This window comes from Nannospalax galili, unplaced genomic scaffold (genome assembly GCF_000622305.1).
Source record: "Nannospalax galili isolate Female #2095 unplaced genomic scaffold, S.galili_v1.0 scaffold17, whole genome shotgun sequence".
Taxonomy (NCBI): Eukaryota; Metazoa; Chordata; class Mammalia; order Rodentia; family Spalacidae; genus Nannospalax; species Nannospalax galili.
In genome coordinates, this window is record NW_008342276.1 from 7,293,407 (window position 1) to 7,316,469 (window position 23,063).

Here is a 23,063-nt window from a genome sequence, read left to right on the forward strand (position 1 = left end):
GAAGACCTCAAGGAACCGGTTTTTCAGATGAACTTACAGCAATGTTTACAGCATGCTCAAGACCCATGCAAACTCAAACCTGACAAAAACATAGCATAGAAAAAGGAAAAATGGGTGGAAGTCCCAGCCTTAGCTGAAGAACCATTAGCAACTGATCACTGCTGGGTGAAGAAGAGCCGCTCTTCTTTAAAGTCAGTGACATTAGATAGGCTGACAGGCTCCAGTGGATGCACTCACACTGAGAGACATTTGGACACACAAACTTGCTTCTATAGGCCTTAACATATATGAAAGAATGCATGAAAACTGATGCTGTGGTTATGGGGGGTGCAGATACACAAGGCAATCTAAATATGATCAAGATGTATTGCATAAAATTCACAAAAAATTAAAAATAAAAATTATAAAGAATGAGCTAAATAAATGACTACAAATAGAGTTTATAATATTTTTCTTTTGTAGTAATTTTCAGATTTTCACACATTTCATGGGCTGCCTGTATCCCACTTAAGACCACTACTTTTCAAAGATTATGAACATGTTAGTATAATGATAACTTTCACATTATGACTCTTGTATTCCTAATAAGATTTTAATTAATTACTAATGTGTTTTTCTGAGAACTTATTATATAAAACATTTTTGAGAAAAGAGCAAGAGGTAAACATTGAAAACTACCTAAGAAATCAAAACATTTTTCTATTTATATTTTTATTGATTATTGGGAATTTCATACAATGCATTTTACCGTATTTAGAGCACCTCCTCCATCTCCAGCCCTACCCTGCTTCCTTATCTGACTTTAGATCGTTTATTGTTATTTTTATTTTTTTTAAAGGCATGTTGAGTCTTATTTTTGTTCCCCAAATGGTCTTTGGTGTGGGTCCATCCCAGAGTCTGGTAAAACCTACTTAAAAAAAAAAAAAAACTGATTTAACCATTTCCCAACAGATACCAATTGCCAACAGAGCCTCAACTGAAGCTGAGATTTCTTGTACAACTCACTCATCCATTCTAGATTTCTAACTTGGAACTGCACAAGTGTTTTGCATACTGTCATAAGTGCTGTGGTCTCATATGCACAGGTGCCCTGTGGTGACCAGACAACAGGTTTCCTTGTATCTATCACCTCTGTCTCATAAAACCTCTCTTCTCTGTGTTTTGCAATGATCCCAGAGCCTTGGGAGGAAAGAGTATGATGTTGATGTCCCATTAAGGTCTGAGAAGCCCTCAGTCTTTTATTCTCTGCACATTGTCCAATTGTGAGTCATGGTGTTATTTGCCATCAGCTATAACAAGAAGTTTTTCTGGCAAGAGTTGAGTGATATGGTAATCCTATGGGTATAACAAAAAGGCATTATGAGTTGGTTTACTAGTAGGTCCATTTAGCAGACCAGTAGTTGTAGGTTGTCTCCTATGGCCCGTGGTCTGTCTAGCTACAGATTCTTGTCCCTGATAGCAATGCCACATATGGAAACTATCTCATGGAGTGGACCTTAAATCCAATCAGAAGGTGGTTTGTTACTGACATAGCAGTACAGCCACTAAATATTTAGAAAAGCTATCATTATTGTAATTTACAAGGTTCAAAACTGGGTAAGGTTGATGGTTAATATTTCTCTTCCGGTAGCACTTTCTGGTAGGACTATGAAAACTACCTAGTAGAGATAAGCTTGGAAGTCAGTACCATCTTGATTTTCTCCTTGCTTCTTCAATTTTTTATTTACTTACTTTTAATTTATGTGTATGAGTGTTATGCCTGCATGTGTGTAAGGATACCTATGTCACACAGCACCTGTGGAGGACAGAACAGGGTGTCAGATACCCTGGACCTGGAGATACAGAGCGTTGTTAGATGCCACATGGGTGCTGGAATTTGAACCCTGGGTGTTCTTAAAGAGCAGACAGTGTTTTTGACTTCTGAGCCACCTGTATAGCCCTTCTTGTAACTCACATATGTAATGTCTTTATCAATAAGGTCTTACTGCCAAATTCTGGAGGGTAACCAAGAGCACTGACACTAGTAAATATTTTAAGGGTCTATTGAATCCCCTGGCCAACAACTACAAAAGAGGGAGCAAAGTCCTGACACTGTTTTTTTTTTTTTTTCCTGACTTTTTGAAGCAGGGTCTCCCTGTTATTTGCTAGCTTGTATTTGTATCTGGTAAGGGCATTGTCCCCCTATTAGAATGTAACTTCATTTTAACTCTTTTTAGATTATATATGTATGTATTGTAAGAAGTGCCTACAGCAAAAGGTTTCCATATTGAATTTTTTAAATGTCTTTAGGGCTAGTTATTCCTACCCATACTCCCTCTGTCTGTCTCTCCCATTCCCCATCCCATTTAATCTTTCTTATTTTATTATTTCCCTTCTTTCCCTTTATCACTGCATTTTAGTTTCCCTTTCATGGATGCTCATCTCCCCTTAGTTTCCTGACCTCTATGGAATCACCTAAAGTGTAAAGAACAAATGAAATGGGGATGTCAAGCTATGAAATAAACTGGATGGTTAGTATTCAACTTGATGGCCTTCAGACTCACCTAGGCTATTGGGAAAGCACATCTTTGAATCTGTCATGGTGTTGCACTAAATTTTCCCATGAGAGACCTGCACGATTCTAACTAAACCATCACAATGCTCCTCTTAAGCTACAGTTGGGGAAAAACGAATATTTATTTGGGCTTGCCAACAAAGTTTAAAGGATCACTTACAAAGACATGAACCCTCATAGGCTTTCCCTTTTCCATATTAGGGCATGCACCATCCTGCCCATGGTCTCCACCCTCTGTTCCAAAATGGCAACTACCCCATTCACCGCTGTGCTGGAGAGTCACTGCCCAAACATAAACCCTGTGGCTTCCCTACAGTCACACAAAATGGGGAGAGAGCTCTCTCATGTCTTCCTTGCCTTATATATCCTTAGTCCCTCCCCTTCATGCAGATAAGATTAACTGATTGGGTGGGAGAGATGATGGACTTCTGTCTGTTTGACCCCATCCAAAGAGCGTGGCAAGGAGGTGGGACCATAGCTTGCACATTGGGATTGGAAGAACTTCAGGTTACACATGGGGTTTCCAGAAGTGAATAGATAATAAGGACTCTGATCTAAGGAACTGGTTAATTCATTGACAGATATAATATGACAGCATTATTAGAGGGTGGAGAGGGGTAGGCTGTGGAGCCTAATTGGAGGAAGTAGGTCATTTGAAACATGCTTTTCCAGGCTGAATCTTATACGCACTTATTTAATGGAAGGAGGTCCAAAGCTCATATCTCAAACATGCAAGAAAATAAATATTTTCAAACTACACATCACTTAAAAGAGAAGTATCAACAAGGAGTTTGCTTTTAATTAGTATACAATTTGAAATAATTACTTTTGCAAGTAATTGTGGAATCTTTGTCCATTGCTTTTTTTCCCCCTGAGTTAACATAAGGAGTAATGGATTTCATTACAGATTTTCATAGATATTGTGTTTCTATTCATCCCCTTCCCCCTCTTCCCTCTTCCATCCACTTGACTCCCACTTGATGATTCCCTTCTCACACCCTTTAACATCCCTTTATATTCCAGGTCACATATATTCCTCTATCCACTCTTCTATTATCCTCCTAACTTCCGTTAAGGTGTCTTCTTCTCCTCCTATCATCCCCTTTCTGCTTTAATCTTACACACACACACACACACACACACACACACACACACACAAATAAATCTAAGAGCCACATATCAGAGAAACAAGAAGTATTTGTATTTTCAGAAAATGCTTCATTTAACTTATAATGACTTCCAGTTCCATCACTTTTCTTAGAAATGCCACCAATTTAAATTGTTGCATATATTATTTTCTTACCCATTAATTTGTTAATGAACATTAAATAGTTCCCAAAAGATGGAACGCAAACTGCTGCAACATACACACAAGGAATGTTAACCATCTTTGGCCATCAGGGAAATACAGATCCAACTACTCTGATAATTTATTATGCCGCAGTCAGATCGGTTATGACTGAAATAAAAATGATGACAAACGCATCCACTGTTGTTGGGAGTGAAAACCGGTGCAGCTACTATGCAAATATGTTTGGAGGTTCTACAAAAAGCTAGAGGTATATCTACAACTGGATCCAGCTATACCGGTCATTCATAAAAACCGAAGGACACAGTCTCCTACTACAAAGATAACTGTTCATCCAGGCTCAGTGCTGCTCTGTTCACAGCAGTCAGGAAATTGAAGCAACCAAGATGTCCATCAAACGATGAATGGATAGTGGAAATATGGTACATTTGCACCATGGGATATTATTCAGATCTTTAGATAAACAGAATTATGAAATTTTCTGGGAATAGCACTTGAAACAATCATCTTGAGTGAGGTGAAGTATCTCATGATCTCTCTCATAAGTGGATGCTAGCTTTAAGTCTCTAAAACTATATTTATTTATTACATTTTTATGTGTATGAGTGTATTGCCTGCTTGTATGTAAGTAAGTTCACCCATGGAAGTCAGAAGAGGGTGTCAGATCCCTTGGAACTGGAGTTGTGAATGGTTGTAAGCCACCATGTGAATGCTGGGAACAGAACCCAGGTCCTCTACAAGAACAGTCAGTGCTCTTAATCATTGAACCACCTCTCCATCCCTTAGCTTTGAATCTTTAGATATGTGTGCCTCGACTGGAAAACCTGTAGAGCAGTAAGGGGCATGGCAGGGAGCTTCATGGGAGGGGATAGAATGCTGCGCATGTAAAAGGGGAATGTTGGAATAGGAAGAGTTAAATGGGGTGGAGAATAGGGGTACAGAGTAGAGGAATGAAAATTAGGAGGGATAACTAATACTGAAGAACATTTTTTAAATTGCTTTTTGAGAATTTTATACATGAGTATTGTATTTGGATTATTTTCACCCCTCCCAGCACACCTCCAGTCCTCCCATTTCCCACCTCCCTCACAATTTCTTGTCTTCCTTGATTATTATTGCTATGTATACATCAATTATATATATATATATCTCACCGAGTCTGTTTATTGGTGCTTGTGTGTACCTGTGTTTGGGGCTGTCCACTTGACATTTGGGATTAGATAACCCCTCAGGGAGTTAGTCCCTGGAGAAAATGGATTCTCCCTATCTCAGCATCCATTGATTGCCTGCAGCTTTTCATTTTGAGGGAAGAAAGACTCATGAAAGTCTCCCCATTCAAACTGGCATGTCAACTCGTTTTCTGATTGTGCAAATCTTATTAGGTTACTGTGCTGTGAAGACTTCATTGCGGTAGCTTTCCATCTCATGTACAGTTAACTGGAGGTAGGTGTCATCTCTCTGGCATTTACAATCTGTCCCCTTTTGCAGTGTTTCCCGAGACTTACATGTACAGGTTGTACTGAAGATGCATTCCTTAGGGCTGGACCCCCCCCCCAGTACCTTACCCTCTGTTTTGACCAGGTGTGGAACTTTGCAATAGTCTCCATCTGTTGCAATAAAAACTTTTTTGATGAGTGGTAAGAACTACATTTTTCTGTGAATATAAAGACATGCATTCAGAATATAGTAAGAAATTAACCTGGTCTAGGAAAGTGACAGTAGTTGGTTTATCTCTAGGGTTTATGACTTTACCAACCATGTGTACTTTGCTATGTTTACAGTACCATGCATGAGTCCTTCTTATTAAGTGGGCCTTAAGTCCAATTTAGACAACTGCTGAATACCCTTCAAATAAAAGTGCACCAATAGAGATAATTTTCTAAGCTTGTCATTGTGGGGGTTCATGGGATTTACAGTAGGGTACGACCATTATTTGGTTTTTTCCCTTGGCAGCTTGCCTAGTGCCTTCTGATACTAAGAGAGCAACTCTCCAGGAAGGGGGCTTCAGGTCAGCTCCAGTTCTGTTGCTCCAACCTCTGCATCTTAAGTATGTCCTGTCTTTAGCAACAGGGTCTTACTTTCAAGTTCTGGAATGTAATCAAAGGTTGTGGCAATCAATAGTCTATATTATTTTGTGAATTTCTTGGACTATTTTGACCAAAAACTCTGGGAGAGGTTCCCCATGCTGGGCACTCACTGTGATGTCTGTTATATAGCCCTCAGTTATACACAAGCATGAATACAATTTTTCAGTAAGTTATAAAATAATACATTTACCTTTGGATTGTCAAGTGATCTAAGTATTATTTGTCTCTTTCCTCTTTCTTCCCCTATATAGCTCTTTCCCCTCCCTCCATAAGTAGAATATCCCCCCTTTTCCCCGTTTCCCCCTTGATAGCACCTGTGTCCTACTATCTCCCCATCTCCAACACCTGGTCTCCCTTTCCCCTCATGGTTCTTTTCTGTTTTCATGGTTCCTGCAGTTACTTCGGGATATATATTCATGTCTAACGATTTTGATCCACAAATGAGAGAGAATATGAGATGCTTGCTTTTTTGAATCTGTTAGCTTGATCAGTATAAACTGTTACAGTTCTATTCATTCCATGCATATTTCATGTTTCTTTACAACTGAATAGAACTCCACTGTATAAATATAACACATTTTCATTATCCATTCATTGGTTGAGGAACATTTAGGTGGTTTCCTTTTTCTAGTTATTGTGAAAAAACAGAAACAAGCATGGCTGAGCAAGTGAGGAAATCCAGTTTTTTTGGATATATGCCAAGAAGTGGAGTAGCTGGATTATATGGTGGATTTATTTTCAGATTTTAAAGAATTTTCCACAGTAATTCCCATAGTAGTTGAACAAGTTTGCAGGCCCACCAGCAGTGAATCAGGGCTCTTCTCTCCCTGCATCCTCACCACCATTTGTTCTCAGCTGTTTTCTTTTCATTCTTTCATTTGTTTATTGGTCTGCTTGATTGTTTGTTTGAAACATGGTCTCCCTGTAGCCCCAGTTGGCCTGGAAATTTATATGTAGACCTGGCTGATCTTGATCTCACGGTGATAAGCATCTGCCTCTGGAGAACTGAGATTAAGGGCATAGGTCACCACCACTCCTGACATCAGTTGTTTTCTTGATCTTAATCATTTTGACTGAGGAAAGATGAAATTTTATAGTAGTTTTAACTCCATTTTCCTACTCACTAAGGATGTTGAAAATTTTCAATTTTTTAATTTATTTTTATGCCTATGAGTGCTTTTCAGCATGTATGTAAGTACACTTGTATCATGCAATGAACACTTTTTAACACATTAGCTACTTTTTATTTTTCTTTCAAGAATTCTATGTTGGGTTTGGTAACCCCTTTTTTTTTTTTTTTTTGTATCTTTGAGACAGGGTCTCCCTGAAGCTTCAACTGGCTTGGAACTCACTATGAAGACCAGGCTGGCCTTGAACTCATAGAGATCTGCCTGCCTCTGCCTCCGAAGCGCTGGGACTAAAGGCAACCCATTTTGAATTGGTTCCTCTTCTTCTTCTTTTTTTTTTTTTAGTTCTTTGTGTATTCTGGAAATTAATCCTGTACCAGATGTGCAACTGGGAAAGATTTTCTCCTATTTTGTGAACTTTGTCTTCACATGATTGTTTACTCTGATGCACAGAAGCATTTTAGTTTAATGAGAGTCCATTGTCAATTGCTGGGCTAATCCTGTGCTAAAGCCATCTCAGTTAGAAAGTCTTTTCCTGCATCCATATCTCATAGGGTAGTACCTATGTTTTCTTCTGAGAATTTCAGCACTTCAGAATTCACATTAAGGTTATTGATAAATTTGGAGTTGATTTTTGGGAGACTGATAATGAGTCTAATTTAAATCTATATCTGGACATACACTTTTCCCAGAACCATTTGTTGAATATGATGTCTTTGGCATCTCTGTCAAGTGTCAAGTGATTGTTATTGAGTGCACTCATGTTTGGTACTTCTATTTTGCTTTATTGACCCATATGTTTGTTTTAGTGGCATTACCATGCTCTTTTTATGACTATAGCTTTGTAATATAGTTGGAAATCAGGTATGATAATCCCTCTAGCATTGTTCTTTTTGGTGAAGATGTTTTGGCTACTGGGGCTCTTTTGTACTTCCATATGAATTTTATTATTTTTTTCAATTTCTTTCAAGAATGTCATGAGGATTTTGATCATGATTGCATTGATTCTGTAAATTACTTTTCATAAGATAGTCATTTTCACAATATAAATTTTATCAATTCATCAGCACAGGAGTTCTTTCCAACTTCTAGGATCTTTGTCAAGTTTTCATCAAAGAATTGAAGTTTTCATTGTAGAGCTATTTTGCATTTGGTTAGGTTTATTTTTAGATCTATTTTGAAGTTATTGTGAATGAGAGTGTTTCTGTGATCTTTTAATCCAATTCCTTGTTATTGGTATATAAAAAGCTACTAAGATTTTTAGGTTGATTTTTATTTCTAGTACTTTTCTGGTGGAATTTTGAGGATGTATTATGTACAATATGAGCTGCAAATATGGATAATCTACCTCTTTTCCAACTACTATCCCTTTAATTTCCTCTCTTGATTTATTGTTCTAGCTAGGGTTTCAAGTACTATATTGAAAAGGAGTGGAGATAGGAATCAGCCTTGGTTTGCTTCTGATTTTAATGGAAATGTTTTGACTTTTTCTCCATTTACAATGATGTTGGCTGTTCGTTTGTCAAATACAGCCTTAATTATGTTGATTTATGTTCCCTCCAGTCCAGTTACCTCCAGGACTTTCATCATGAAGGCATGTTGGATTTTGTCAAAGTCCTTTTATGCATCAATTGAGATGATTATTTGGTCTTATCTTTAAATACATTTACATGATTTATTGCATGTATTAACCATCCCTAAATCTCTGGAAGAAATCCAATTTATCTTGTCTGATGATCTTTTAAATATATCTTTGTATATGATTTGCAAGTATTTCGCATCTATGTTCATCATGAATACTGACCCATCAATCATTCAGTAGTGTGTTCTTTAATCTCCATTAGTTCATGTAGTTATTAGAACTTCCTTTGTTTTTAAACTTAAGGTTTATGATATTGTGGTCAGATGAGATACATATAAATATTCCTAGAGGTGTGGGGATGGCAAGGGAGTAGGCTGGCTTCTGGATAACTCAACAGGCTGGCCTGGAGTATGAGCAGCATATTCAGGACCCAGTCTAGGAGGTGGGGTCTTGGTGATGGAGTGCACTTAAAGGCCTTTTGAAAAAGTCATCTGGGACCACAATTCTGGTTAATGTGAGGGAACCACAGCCTCAACTTATAGTAGGTGACCACAGCTTTAGGTTCACAGGAGGGAACCACAGCTACACTTTAAAGGTGGGGACAATAACTCTGGCTCGTGGAAGAGGACCATTTCACAGGAGGAGATGCTGGAGCTGTGGTCCTCTCCCATGAACCTGAACTGTGATCCACTCCTGTGAGTTGGAGCTGTAGTCACCTGTGAGCTGGAGCTATGATCCTTTACTATGAGCCTGGAACTGTAGTCCTCTTTTGTGAGCCAGAGCTGTGTTCCACTCCTATGAGCAGGAGCTGTGGTCCCACTCTGGGTGCTGGAGCAGTGATCTCATATGAACTGGAGTTGTGGCCCCCACTTAGCAGCTGGAGCTGTGGTCCTGTCCTGTGAGTCAGAGTTGTGGGCCCTCCTACAAACCTGGAATTTGGTCTTCTATGAGGTGGTGTCATGTGCCCTTCCCACAAACCTGAAGCTGTGGTCCTTTCCCAGGAACTTGGAGTTGTGGTCTCCTCCTATGAGATGGAGCTGTGGTACCCTCTCCTAAGCTGTAGCTGTGACCCCATTCTGTGAATCCTGAGCTATGGTCCTGTCTTGTGAGCTGGAGCAATGTAATTCCCAACACCCCACCCCTCATGAGAAGTTGTGGTTCCACCCTGGGAGCTGGAGCCGTGTCCCACATGTGAACTGGAGTTATGGTCTCCTCCCATGAATCTGAAGCTGTGGTTCTCTCTTGTGAGCTCAACCTTTGGACCCTCACCATGAGCCATGGCTCCACTTCCCTCTATTGGTAGGCTGATGGTGGAGCAGAGTAAAGCACAGAGGACTTCCTGATGCTGGGCAGCATTTTTGTCATCTTTGAGTGACTGCATTCCCTATAGCCTTCTCCCCAGAGGTTGTGCAGTACAGAGGTTTGCCTCTTACGTTGGGACAGAGGAGGTCTCTGTCTTTTGCAGACTCTGGTCTTGGAAGAACTGATTCTCTAGAATGGACCTTTGAACTTCTTTTTGTATTATTCTTCTACAGCCCCAGTATGCCTTCATCTATGCCTTCATTGAGCTTTCTAGCAATAAAAATCAAAGTCTGGGAAGCTTAAAAAAGTAATAGAAAGTACTATAATAACTAAACTGATATAATTTTTAAACTAAAAGTATATAATTAGATCTTAGAATATAAATTTGAAAGCCTATGTCTACTGTGAATTTTTGACTATCGTTTACTGACATAACTGTACTGCCATGCTTCAACAATGATATGAAATTTGTCACTGTTCCTATAATATGAGTTTACCACTCACTCCCTTTCTAAATTCTCCATATAGACAAAGTCTTTCCACGTAATATGTTACTTCTTTTCAAATATAATGGTAATAAAATATGTTTTAAAATATATCATATGGAAGCTTAATAGTGTAGAAACTTCTTTAAAAATATATTCAGAAGGTTCTGTAGAGATGACTCAGGCTTTAAGAGTACTAGCTGTTCTTGTAGAGGACCCAGTTTCCAGCAACCACATGATGACTAATTGCTGTTGTTTTAATTCCAGTTTCAGAGATCCAATACTTCTTCTGACCTATGTGGGCATTTCGTGCACATGGTACACTTACACTTATGTAGACAGAATACTCATACACATATATTCAAAATATATAATTAAAATAATTTTAAATACATATGTATGAGAAGTTTAATGTAGTTACCTTATGATGGATGACCCTACCAGACACCATAGACTAGCAAATAAAAAGCCCCAAAATCCCAAGGAATGGGCTCCCTCTTTTGGAGTTGTTGACCAGAAGATTCCCATGTAACCTAAGCAATACTGCTATTGTAATTTGGTTACCTTTTAGAACTTTACTGAACAACCCTATTGCTAAATTCACTACATACGTGAGTTGAAGAGCAAACATGGGAAGATCAAGCTGGTACTGACCTCATAGCTTTATCTCTACTGGCTAGCTTTTGTAGAGTTGGAAAGAACTGTGCATGCTACCAAAAGTGACAAGCAATCATCACTCTTACCCAGCTGTGAACACTGAGAGCTACAGTAATAATTGGCCTGACAAGATATGTCTGCTGGGTTAATAGTGACATGAATTTTATGGGCATAACCAGTTACTTTCTGGTTGAAAGTAAGGTCTACTTTCCAATATTGAGTACATACCTGGTTATATTATCAATGTATTTTTGCCACATTTGTAAAAATTAGCTACAGCTTTGTGGGCTTACTTTTGAGTTCATTGTTATATTTCATTTGTGTACATATTTGTTGATGTGCACATACCTTGCTGTCCTTTGTCCCTAAACTTTGTGGTGCAATTTAATGTCAGGTGTTGTGATATCACCAGCATTGTTCATCCTGTATAAGATTGTTTTGGCTATTATAGGTCTTTTGTGTACTACCATATGAATTTTAACATTGTTTTCTCTATTTCTGCAAAAAAAAAGTCATTAAAATTTCGTGGGGCTGCATTTAATCTTGAGATTGCTTTTAATAATATAGCCATTTTTTACAAATTGAATACACTCATCCTTCAGTGTGGGAGGACATTCACCGCTAGTGCTTTCTTCCTTTCCTTTCCTATGCCTTAAAGTTTGCTTTGTAGATATCATTCACTCTTTGATTAGATTTAGTCCTACATTTTTGATTCCATTGTGGATGACATTTTTCTAACTTCTTTCGTTACAAGTTTTTGATTTATAGAAAAATCAGCTGATTTGTCTATTTTGACTTTGTATCATGATGCTTTGTGAAAATGTTTATCAGATTTTAGTTTTTGGTGAATTTTTTAGTCTTAGATGAGGGATCATGTGATCTGAAGACAAGAATAATTAGACTTCTTTGATTATGTATATCACTTTTACTAGTTCTCTTGTCTTAATGTTCTAAGTAAGTTGTTGAGCACTATGCTGGGCAGAGTGAGTTCTTTTCTCTCACTCCAGCATACCTTCCTGACAGCAACCACTGGCTGTCCCTGTCCGAGTGCACTTAGTACAGTGAAAGTAGATGTAAGATGTTGGCTGCTTCTGACTGCAACTTTATAGAGATCTTTCCTGACTTCTTTTTCTTCATTTATTCCTCTTATAGAAATAGAATCTATTGCTTTTTATCCTTATTCATCTCTTTCACCCAATGCTTTCTAATCTGACCTCTTACCCTGCAGTCTACAAAAGTTGCATGTAAATTCTATACAATGTCATGACTCTTAGTATTTAAAAAGATATCTGTCTGGCTTTCCTCATACATTCTACCCCTTAGTGCTAATCAAAACCTCATGTTTTACAACCTAAAGGCAGAGTTAGGAGTTACATTTCCCTTGTTAGTGTAAAATAATCTTTCTGGGCTTTATGCATTATTATTTGCTTTTCTTTTCAATGAATCTGACTTGTAGGTGATTTTTGGCCAGAAAGCTTTGTTGCTTAATGCTCTGGTCTGAGAGTGCAGCAGGATGTATTTATACTAAGACATGAAGTCTATTGTGATATCCTTGTGAGATCTGTAAGGATGAAGGTGAGATCTGAGAGCAAACGTTCATCTGGAAATGCCTGTCTTTTTCTCTTTGCAAATGATGCTTTTTAATAAGTGATTAAAACTGATCTGGACAGCCAGCCAAGCCAGAGTGGGTTTAGAGCCTCTACAAACAATACCTTCAAAGATTTCCTCTCAGAAACATGGCCCAGAGGCCCGCCTTTGATTGATCTAAGCCCTTAAAGTGCCGTTTCAGCTGCAAACAAAGACTTATTTTGCTTCTTTCTTAAGAGACTTTGACATTTTATGGCTTTCTATAAAAACATTAAGTGGGAATAAATGGGACCCCTGTAATCTTTCCTTGCCTGGACTGTGGGCATGCTTTGTTCCAAAACAAAACATTCCCCTTTACCTGCATGACCTTATGAGTTACATTACTTACTAATGGTCTTTACACACATATGCTCCTGTTAGAGAGAGAAAACTGAAGGAAATTGTACATTTCCATATCTAGGTAGGAAGGCTTAGCAGTATAGAGAATGGAATCAGTATTATGTTCTTTACCAAATACAAAAAAAGAGCAAATAAATGTTATTCTGGAAAAGCTTTTAAGGTCGCAATATTTTAGGACTTCGCATGAAATAATTTTCATTAATTCCCTGTGTAATATTAAGAATTGCTCAAGACAAGGTCTAATTTTTTAAGTGTCATGGAACTTTTCAAGAAATTCTCATCGCTGAAATTATTCCCATGTGATGCATCATTTTATTGTAGTATAGACAGTTCTGTGTTTTATCCTATGATTTCTATTGGAAAACACCATTGTATTTATTTGGTGTTGTCAATAGCAAGTACATAAAACTTACAAGGCAAATAACTCCCTTAACTCTCATTATAAAGGACACACAGTAACTTTGAGTATTTTTTTCTTATTTCATACCGAAGAGACAAGACTGGAAGTATCTGATTGTCCGATTTCTGACACTGTAAGGATAATCCTTAAGAATGATGTCACATTGCCACTGCTGTGTAAAGCTCATTCTGCTTGATAATAGCTCTCAGAACTATGATCTGTGCCTGGAAGCTGCATAGGGAAGAGTTCTGTACCTAAGAAAGAAATTTCAAAGAATTAAAACTATCAATTAACGGTTCATCTATATAGAAAGCCACTCAGTAAAAAACTGACTGAATGGAACAGGCTGGTTCTAGATGTAGTGAGGTTCTGATATTATTACTTTTTTTAAATTTATTTCTTATTTTTATCTTTATGTGTGTGCATGTATTGCCTGCATGTAGGTAAGAGCACCTGTGTCATGCAATGCCCACGGAGGTTAGAGGAGGCTGTCAGATACCCTGGGAGTGGAGCTACGGACAGTTGTTAGCTACCATGTGGGTACTGGGATTTGAACCCAGTCTTCTGCAAGAACAACCAGTATTCTTAACCACTGAGCCATCTATCCAGCCTCGATGTTATAACTCTTAATTGATACCCACCAACACTTTTTGTTGTTTTGTCTTTTTATTGAATTTTTGCCATTTTCATACAATATAATTTGATGTTATTTAAATAATATGCCCTAGTCACAGGTCCTCTTATTGCCCCCACCCAATATAATGCATTCTATTTTAAATATATAAGGCCTATAGAGGCTAATTTGTGGCTCCAAATGCCCTACAGTGTGGATTCATTCACTGGAATCTGGTTTATCTATCAGGAGTCCCATGCTTGAAAGAAAGCATCTCAGCCCCTCCCCCAGCAACCATCTGTTACCACAATTTCCTTAGAAGGGGTTGGAGCTTCTTACCCACTTCCTCATCTCTATGCTGGGATTTTTTTCTGGTTTGACCTTCCATGGGACTTCCACAATGATCACTGAGCTGTGGGAGGCAGAATTTTGATAAAGGAATCTTAGTCAGGAATAAGCACTCTGCAGCCTCTTGTTCTCTGCATGCTGACCAGTAGTGGATTTCTTACCATCCATTGCATAAGGAAACTTCTTTGGTTGAAGAAGAGATGAGTTGAGAGACGCACTGATCTATGGGTAAAACAGTAAGTCATTAAGGGTCAGCTTAATAAGATAACTATTTAGTAGAAAACTCATATTAGGCTCTCCCCTATGTCCCGTGACCTGTCTGGCCTCAGGTTCCTAAGCCTGATATCAATGGCAGGGAGGGTATCCATCCTAGGAAGTGGACCTTAAATCAAATTAAAGAGTGATGGATACTCTGTTAATATTTGTGCCACTATTGCACTGATCACTATATCTTGCCTGCTTATTTATACTTCACAGGATTCAAAACTAAGTCAGAAATTGAATACAACTTAGATGTCCATCAGCTGATGAAGGTATAATGAATATGTGGTACATATATACAGTAGTAGAATATTATTCCACTCTTAAAAATGAAATTATGAAGTTTATAGGTAAATGGGTAGAACTAGAAATGATCATCCTCAGTGAGGCAAACCAGACTCAGAAAGACAAACATCACATATTCTCTCTCATAGCTGGATGCTACATTTGAAACCCTAGAGAGTCATGTTTCAATTTGAAAATTCAGAGCAGTGCAGAAACTAATAATCATGGGTGGGTAGGGGAAGGTTCTTGGGAAGTGTGATGGTTTGAATGAGAATGTCCCCCATAGGCTCCAAGTATTTGGAGATTTTCTTCCTAGTTGGTGGAGCTGTTTTGGGAAGTCTTAGAAAATGTGGCTATGCTGGAGGAAGCCCATCACTGGGGGTGGCCTAGAGTTCTTAAGCCTTGCCAGACCTTGAGTCACTCTCTTATTTCCTGTGTCTGCTTGAAGATGTGAGAGCTTAGCTTCTGCTCCTTCTCCAGCCACCTCTGTCACCATGCTTCCCCTCCACGCCTCCCCACCACAATGGACTTTTGCCCCTTGCAACCATAAGCTCAAATAACCCTTCCTTAAGTTGTGTTGGTCAGTGTTTCTATCACAGCAACAGAAAAATAACTAATACAGGAAGGGTGGTAAAATGCAGTGATATAAAGTGGGTAAAGGGAAGATTAGACTAGGAAGGGTTAAGTGGGGTGGGAATTGAGAGGGCATGGAAGAGGAAAAGTATGAAGAGGGATAAATAATACCAAAAGCATTTAGAAAATTCCATATAGAAACATACCTCTGAAGAAGCTTCTTAAAGTATCTAAATATGCATCGTAAAAAGAGATTAAAATGAGTTATCTTATAATAGGGGAACATTATCCTTTCTAGGCATCAAAGGATAATTAGAAAACCTCATTGCTAGGAATGTATTTCATCTCTAGAAGCTGTTTACCAGGGTCTCATAGACCCTGAAACAATATGGGCCATTGCCCCGATCTTGTTTATCCAACAGAACTGGATAATAATACTTTATTGCTGAAGACACTACATGCACGAGAAAAATGCAAGGAGAAATTAAGCTGGTACTAACTTCAGGGCCTCACCTCCCTAGCTAGCATTCACACCACTGCAAGGTGCTATGCATGCTACTGAAAAGAAAAGCTACCAATGACTCATTTTAAGAAGGTTGGTGAAAGAGACTGCATCACAAGATTATATTTAATGATCAATTAATGTCATCAAATCCATTTTCTCCTTATTGTATTTCCATGATATTTTAGAGAGAAATAATGAAATTGTGTATGTATGTATGTGTGCATGCATAAGGGGATGTTTGTGCGTGTTAACAGAGATGGAGAAGGAGGGAAAAGAAGAGACAGAGTTAGTTGCCAGACCTACTATACAATTTTCATTACAGTCCAAATTTATTTCTTGTAAATTTGCAGCACTGGCTTTGTAGAGGTCATGGTACCTTTAAAGGTTGTAGCTGGGGAAGTGTCCCCAGTTCATAAATAGAAGAGTTGAGGCAGGGGTGGAAATGAGCCAGCCTCCTGTTATCACCATCAAATGAGTTCTTTGCTAATCTTCAGCAGCTACTGATACATATCTAATTGCAATGAAAACCAGCACAACCTACTGGTCATGACTTCTTTGTGGCAGAAATTCCCATCCTCATAGGAAAAGCTATTCTTTCAGTGGAGTTCACAGGGACTTTCAGAGATGGACAATTAAGTCAGCTATCAGAAATTGTTCTCAGACATGGTTGAGGCTGTCCTCAGTCATAAGACTATTTGGAAAATAAGTCACTGAATATTTGCCAAATATTACCAATACACCTGCTTTTGCAATGTTCGAAACTGACATTTACTCAGGGCTGCTGAATCCTCTTCCAGCAGCAGACAGCCTAGACTTTTTTTCAGGAAAGTGAGCTAAGTTGGCTAGTTTTGCACAGATTTGTGAAAATATATTTTTTTATGTGTGTTTACTAGAGCCATTCACTAGCTACTTTTTTCTTGCTTGTTTTTGATTAAACTGTCTTTATCAAAGAAAAGCCTTTTTGATTAAATGTTTGGAGTCATTATTCCCACCAACATGAGCCTATTTCCAATGAACCTCTGGCTCATTATCGTGTAATGTCTTACTTTCCCTTAACAGTTTTCATTGTCACCAGCCAACTGTCCATGCCTTGATCATGACTGATTTCCATGGGATCATGACTTAATCAAAATTCCATTTTCCAAGAGTTCCAGTTGCTGAGAAGCACAGCGTCATCCACTCTCTAGCAAGATTTGTGATGTGAACATGAATCTTCTCCCAGTCTTGGAGAACTGAGCTCCTCATGATTACAAACGCCAAATTAACTCAGAGAAAATGTTCAGAAAATAAGAATGTGGTAAGAATATGCACACCAACACTCAGGCAGGAATACACATGCCTGTATGAAATTTAAAATTTTGAAACACTGAGCATTAAAACATATAAAATTATCACATGGATTCATATAAAATTATCACATGAATGGTACCATGATGGATGATGTGGTGTGATGCTCAGATCTCCACTTAGCACAGGCACTCTTTCCCAGATGTGGTGAGTGATTCATAAATCATAGTGGCCTCTTGTATAGGAATATCTCAGTTAATCGAAACTGCTTTTCCCAAACTTGTGAACCCTTCAGTTTATGGCCAGTTCAGGTGGTGGTACAGTAGGCTGCTCCACTTACTTCAAAGTGAGGCAGCTATGAAGAACTAATTTATCTCTATAGCTCAATGTGGAATGTGGAGGATGCTCATTATAATTGTATTTTAGCTCAGTATTTTCCCCTACCAAGACTTACTGAATTATGGGGTTCATGGTTTCCTTAGAGATCTTGGTTCCAAAAGTATTATCCAATGATTTGTTTATGAATCTCTATCTCTTAGTTATTCCTAGGAAACCTGATCCAAGTAGCATACTATTCTGGATACTTTGTTCTATATGGTGAAAGTTAGTCACAAAATTATAATCTTCCCTGTTTGTGTCTAACACAGTGGAAGAAGAAGAAGGATAACCAGAGAAGGCTGTCTTTCCTTGCAAAACAGAATTCTTATGTCATATAAAAGTATATTATACTGTGTTATTCTTATATTGGGCTTTTGCAAAATGTTGTGAACATTTTGAGGACAAGAATTTAGTTTTGTTTAGCTTAATATTTCTGGTAAAATGTATGCCGCCATGTGACTGGTCCTCAGCAATTTATGTTAAGCTGAGGAATGAATTAGTAAAAAGACAAAACACAGTTTCAAAGTCAAGCCAAAATATGTCTACTAATTTTTAAACTCTAGAGAACAGGTGGGATTTGGGCTTGATATTGAGGAAATATAATAGGTTTGGAGCAAAAGGGTGTTCAGATTGTGAAGACAATATTGTAATAGACTTAACCCTATTTTAGTTGTAATAACCTGATCTTATTCATGCTTATTTAAATGTCAAGAGTTCTTTACCAAAATATAATAGTGTATGTCATGAAGACACAGGTTGTTATTTAATTTGCAAAAGATGAAATTTTAGAATCAAGAAGTCTCTAGTTAAAAACAGTTCTTGTAATTGTTTCTCCAGACAATGCACTCCCCGTTTGTTTGTTCCCTCTTTTCTTTCCTTGCATGGCTTTGTCTTCAGGCCACCTTTACGTCTTCACTCAAGAACTAAAAGAAGTTCATGAAGCTGAATGTAAGAGGTAAGATGATTGCCCCATTTGTTGCCTATTATCAATATCTGATTCAAAAGTATTATAAGCAGAGTGTAAAGAAACATTGGAAACAGAGCTTGAAGGCACTTATAAGTGAGGCTTGAGAGGGAATTCAGTTAGTAAAAAAAAAAGGTCTCACGCTTACAATGAAAGCATGAGGTTAAAATTCAGTCTCAAAGCTTACGTAAAAATCTTGGAACTGTGCACTTGTAATATTAACACTGGGAAGGCAGACAGAATGGATTCCAGAAGCTTTGCTGGCCAGCGGGGGAGCCTAATCGATGGGCTTCAGCCCGTTGAGAGATCACTTTTCATAAAACAAGATGGACATTGCTCCTTAGGCCTGTACACATGGATACATGAATACTCCCACAAACACGCACGCACGCATGCATACATACACACACACACACACACACACACACACACACACAAGAAGCTGTGAGTGGTCAGAGGGTGGATACTACAGAGGAAGGACTCTCGGAATGTCAGCTGTTGTGAAAGTTTTTTCCTGTAGGCAAAAAATATCTATTCACTCATGGCAAGGCACTAGCAACAAACCCAAGAAATGGTTCCATTCAGTCTAGCCTACTGATTCAGTGCTTATTTAGGGTTAGGTACAGGAGCTAGGGTAAGAGGTTATTAAAAGAAGATGCTCAGCTTCTCAATAGCAAATCCGCTGAAGAATGTTTCTCTGTCAGTAACCGCTGAGTCTATATTTTCTCAGGGAAGTAAAGGCCTCTTGAGCCCTCCCCTAAGAAGAGGTAACTGCCGTTATATACTTGAGCGAGAGCTCATGAACCCACCCCCTACTCCATATTAGGACAATAATGGTCTCAATAGTGTATAAGTCACATGTGCTCGATCACAGTTGCTAAAAGTTCAAAAGGGCATCAACATGCCAGGCCCAGAGAACAGATTTCCACAGCATCTTATAAGGTGAACTTAAGGAATAATTACTAATTTCTATTGCAATAATCACAATCGATTTCAACAATTTTTATAATGTTTATATTCCAGCATGAGAGTATTTATCTGTTGTTTAGAGGAAAGATTAAATAATTACATCTCAGCATCAGGATTCTCTTCAAAGTTACATTTGGATTCAACTAACCTTACAGCCGCCCTCGTTTTCTGTGAGTGCATGCTTGGAGAAGTCACTTCACGGGGTATCCTTGTCAAAGTTCAGAACTGATAAAACCCCAAACAGGCATCATTTATAGTGTCTCATGAGACCCAATGATATAACTGTCAGCAAAGATCAGTCTCATTTTCAAAGATGTCGTAGATTACAGGTGTGCACAACAAAAGGGGGAGGGAAGCAGGGACACATACATGAAGTGTTAGAATGCACCATGGGAGGAAGAGCAGTGTGCTCTTTCCTATAGAGGCAAAGGAAGTCGTAACAGAGGGATGACATTTCTACCAGGTTTAAATAAAAAGTAACATAGACCAGAAGGGGAAGTCAAAAGGGGGTTCAGCAAGTGACCAGGATGTGCAAAAGCATCTTATCACGTAGCATTATGAAATGTGTGAATGTTGAAAACATTGGTGGTTAGAAGAAAACATGTGTTTTGTGAGCATATTGGAATATGTGGCATATGTGAATGAAACTAAATGAAAAATGTGAGAACATTGCTTTTTAAGCCACTGTGAATGCTGGGTAAGAGGAGCAGAAGAGGATGGAGGAGAGAGGGAGAAAGTGGAAAAAAGACTAGAGAAAAAGGGAGAAAGACTTTCTTTTAAAATGGACCTGAAGGCAGACAATTGTTCATACAAAAATTTTAAATATATCTATTCTTTAGAAAAGAGCTTATATAGCAATATTACACATTTACAAACTGTTGCTCCCAGGGACATCACTAAATGTAAATCTCAGTGCCAGGTACACGTTACCTCCCTACAAGCTACTGGTCAGAGAAGTCCCAGAGACATCCAAAATACAGGCTATTGCTATTACAAATGGTTGTGGTAAATCTGGTCAAAACTCATGGCTAGGGAGTCACAGGCTCTAGGGGAGAACCTATTGTGGATTTTTCTAAATCCATGTTATCTAACTGCCTCCTAAACATTTGTGTTTATATCAATACATTTGTGCTACTCCCAACCTTAGTCAGAGAGGTAGTGGTTAATCTATAGATGCATTACTGTTCAGAGTACTGAGAATAAGTGGCTGAGTCCTTGATTGTGGTTGAATCATCTATGTCAATGTCCTCTCATTGAGAATCAGGGAACATTACAGAAGAGGGCGTGAAAAATATGTAAGAGACAGAAGATGGAGGCAGAAATGCTGTATAAACTGACTTCTGGACATGTCTGTTGCAATTTGAAATCAAAGCAGCTATGGTAACCTTGACAAGAGCTGCACAAGATCAAGAAAGTTAAAAATTCCAACAAATCAGAGGAGGGATCCCGAGGTCCCACCCCAAGCTGAGAAGCCGTGGCAGTTGATGGCTGCTGGGAGAGGGAGAATCACTGTTGGTTAGGAATGTGGCCACTGGTAAGCTTTCCATGCCCCAGTGGATGAGCCTACTGCCATGCACATAAGGACTGTACTTATTGTACTCAGTGGGTTTAAAAATGACAGAAAGACTCATGAAATTGAGAGGGAGACATAATGTAGGGGTTCTGGAATAAAAGAGGACAGTGAGGGTGGATATGATCAAGATACATTGTATACATTTATGAAAGTATCAACCAATTTTTAAAAATTTTTAATAACTACATGATTAGAAGAAGCATTTCATTACAGCTTTAACATATTCAGTAACACACTCCAGAGCAAGACTACATCTCTTTCACAAGTGGCTGTAAGGTTCTAGGTTCACAGTAGAGTTAATACAGTTATACAATATTGAACTCAGTTTATACTGCCCTGTAAGACATAACTCAGGTTATACTGCCCTGTAAGTTATACTGCCCTGTAAGACATAAAATTGAATGAGTATTTTAACATTTAAAAGAGATCTCCAGTTCATTTTAGAATATATTGTTCCTTGCAGAAAGACTGTTTTTGCTACTAACACTGAGATGTTGGTGCATGCATTTCTAATCTGTATGAATCTGATTATTACTATTCATAATCAGTTGCACTCGGATCCTTGGCGTCTGTGTATGTCTATAAAGTCATCGGGCAGATTTCAGTGGTATTGGTTATCACCTGTAAATTTCCATGCTTTCTCCTCAAATATAATACATTTTTAAAAATTTGATTTTTTTTTGTGTGTATATCACACAGAGTATCTCAAACCATCTTATTCAACTATACACCCACTTCACAGATGACACCCTCCCATAGCCTCCCTCACCCCACTAGAGACCTTATACTCTGATATCCCTGCTATGGTCTGCTGTGTTGTTGGCACCCCCCGAGCCATTCCCCACTACCTGCCCTTCTGGTTAATCTAGTCAGCCTATCTAGAGGTCTTTACCTAACTAGAGGTCTTTGTTTTAGGAAGGTCAGCTGTTCCTCATCTAGCCGTAGTTGTCAATATTCCTTTAGATAAGATTGGGGTCTGCTGTTCATTTTCCACGTCTGCAGTTCATTTTCCCAGTTCTATGCTGGGTTAATATCTGGAAATCCCTTTGGCCACCCTGGCCAACAACTCAAAAGAAGGTATTTCCTATCTGGCATTGTTGCTTGTTATGTAGCCTTTAGGTATACATATGGACTCTTAAAATTTATGTTGGCCCCTTTAATCTTTGGTTATACTTTCCTTTTGGGTATAGGCCATAGAGTTGGCCCAGATAAACCGATTTATTTCTACTCTTAAGGTCGGGGGATTACTATACCAGATTTTAAGCTGTATTAGAGAGCTATAGTCATAAAAACAACATGGTACTGGCACAAAAATAAACCCATAGATCAATGGAACAAAATTGAAGACCCAAATATGAGTAAATACGATTTCAGCCACCTGATATTTGACAAAGGGGCCAAGAATAGTCACTGGAAAAAAAGACAGCATGTTCAGCAAATAGTGCTGGCAAAACTGGATCTCCACCTGTAGAACTAAACCCTTATCTTTCACCTTGCACAAAAGTCAGTTCCAAATGGATCAAAGACCTCAATGTAAAGCCTGAAACTCTGAAACTGTTAGAAGAAAACATTGGGGAAAACCTACAAGATATAGGTGTAGGAAAGGATTTTCTAAACTGGACATCAATTGCTCAGGAAACAAGGGTAAGAATTAACAAATGGGACCTCTTTAAACTAAAAGGCTTCTGTACATCAAAGGAAGAAACCAGGAAAGTGAACAGAAAACCCACAGAATGGGAGAAAATCTTCACAAGCAACACATCTGACAGAGGTTTAATATCCAGAATATATAACGAACTCAAAAAACAGAGAATCAAG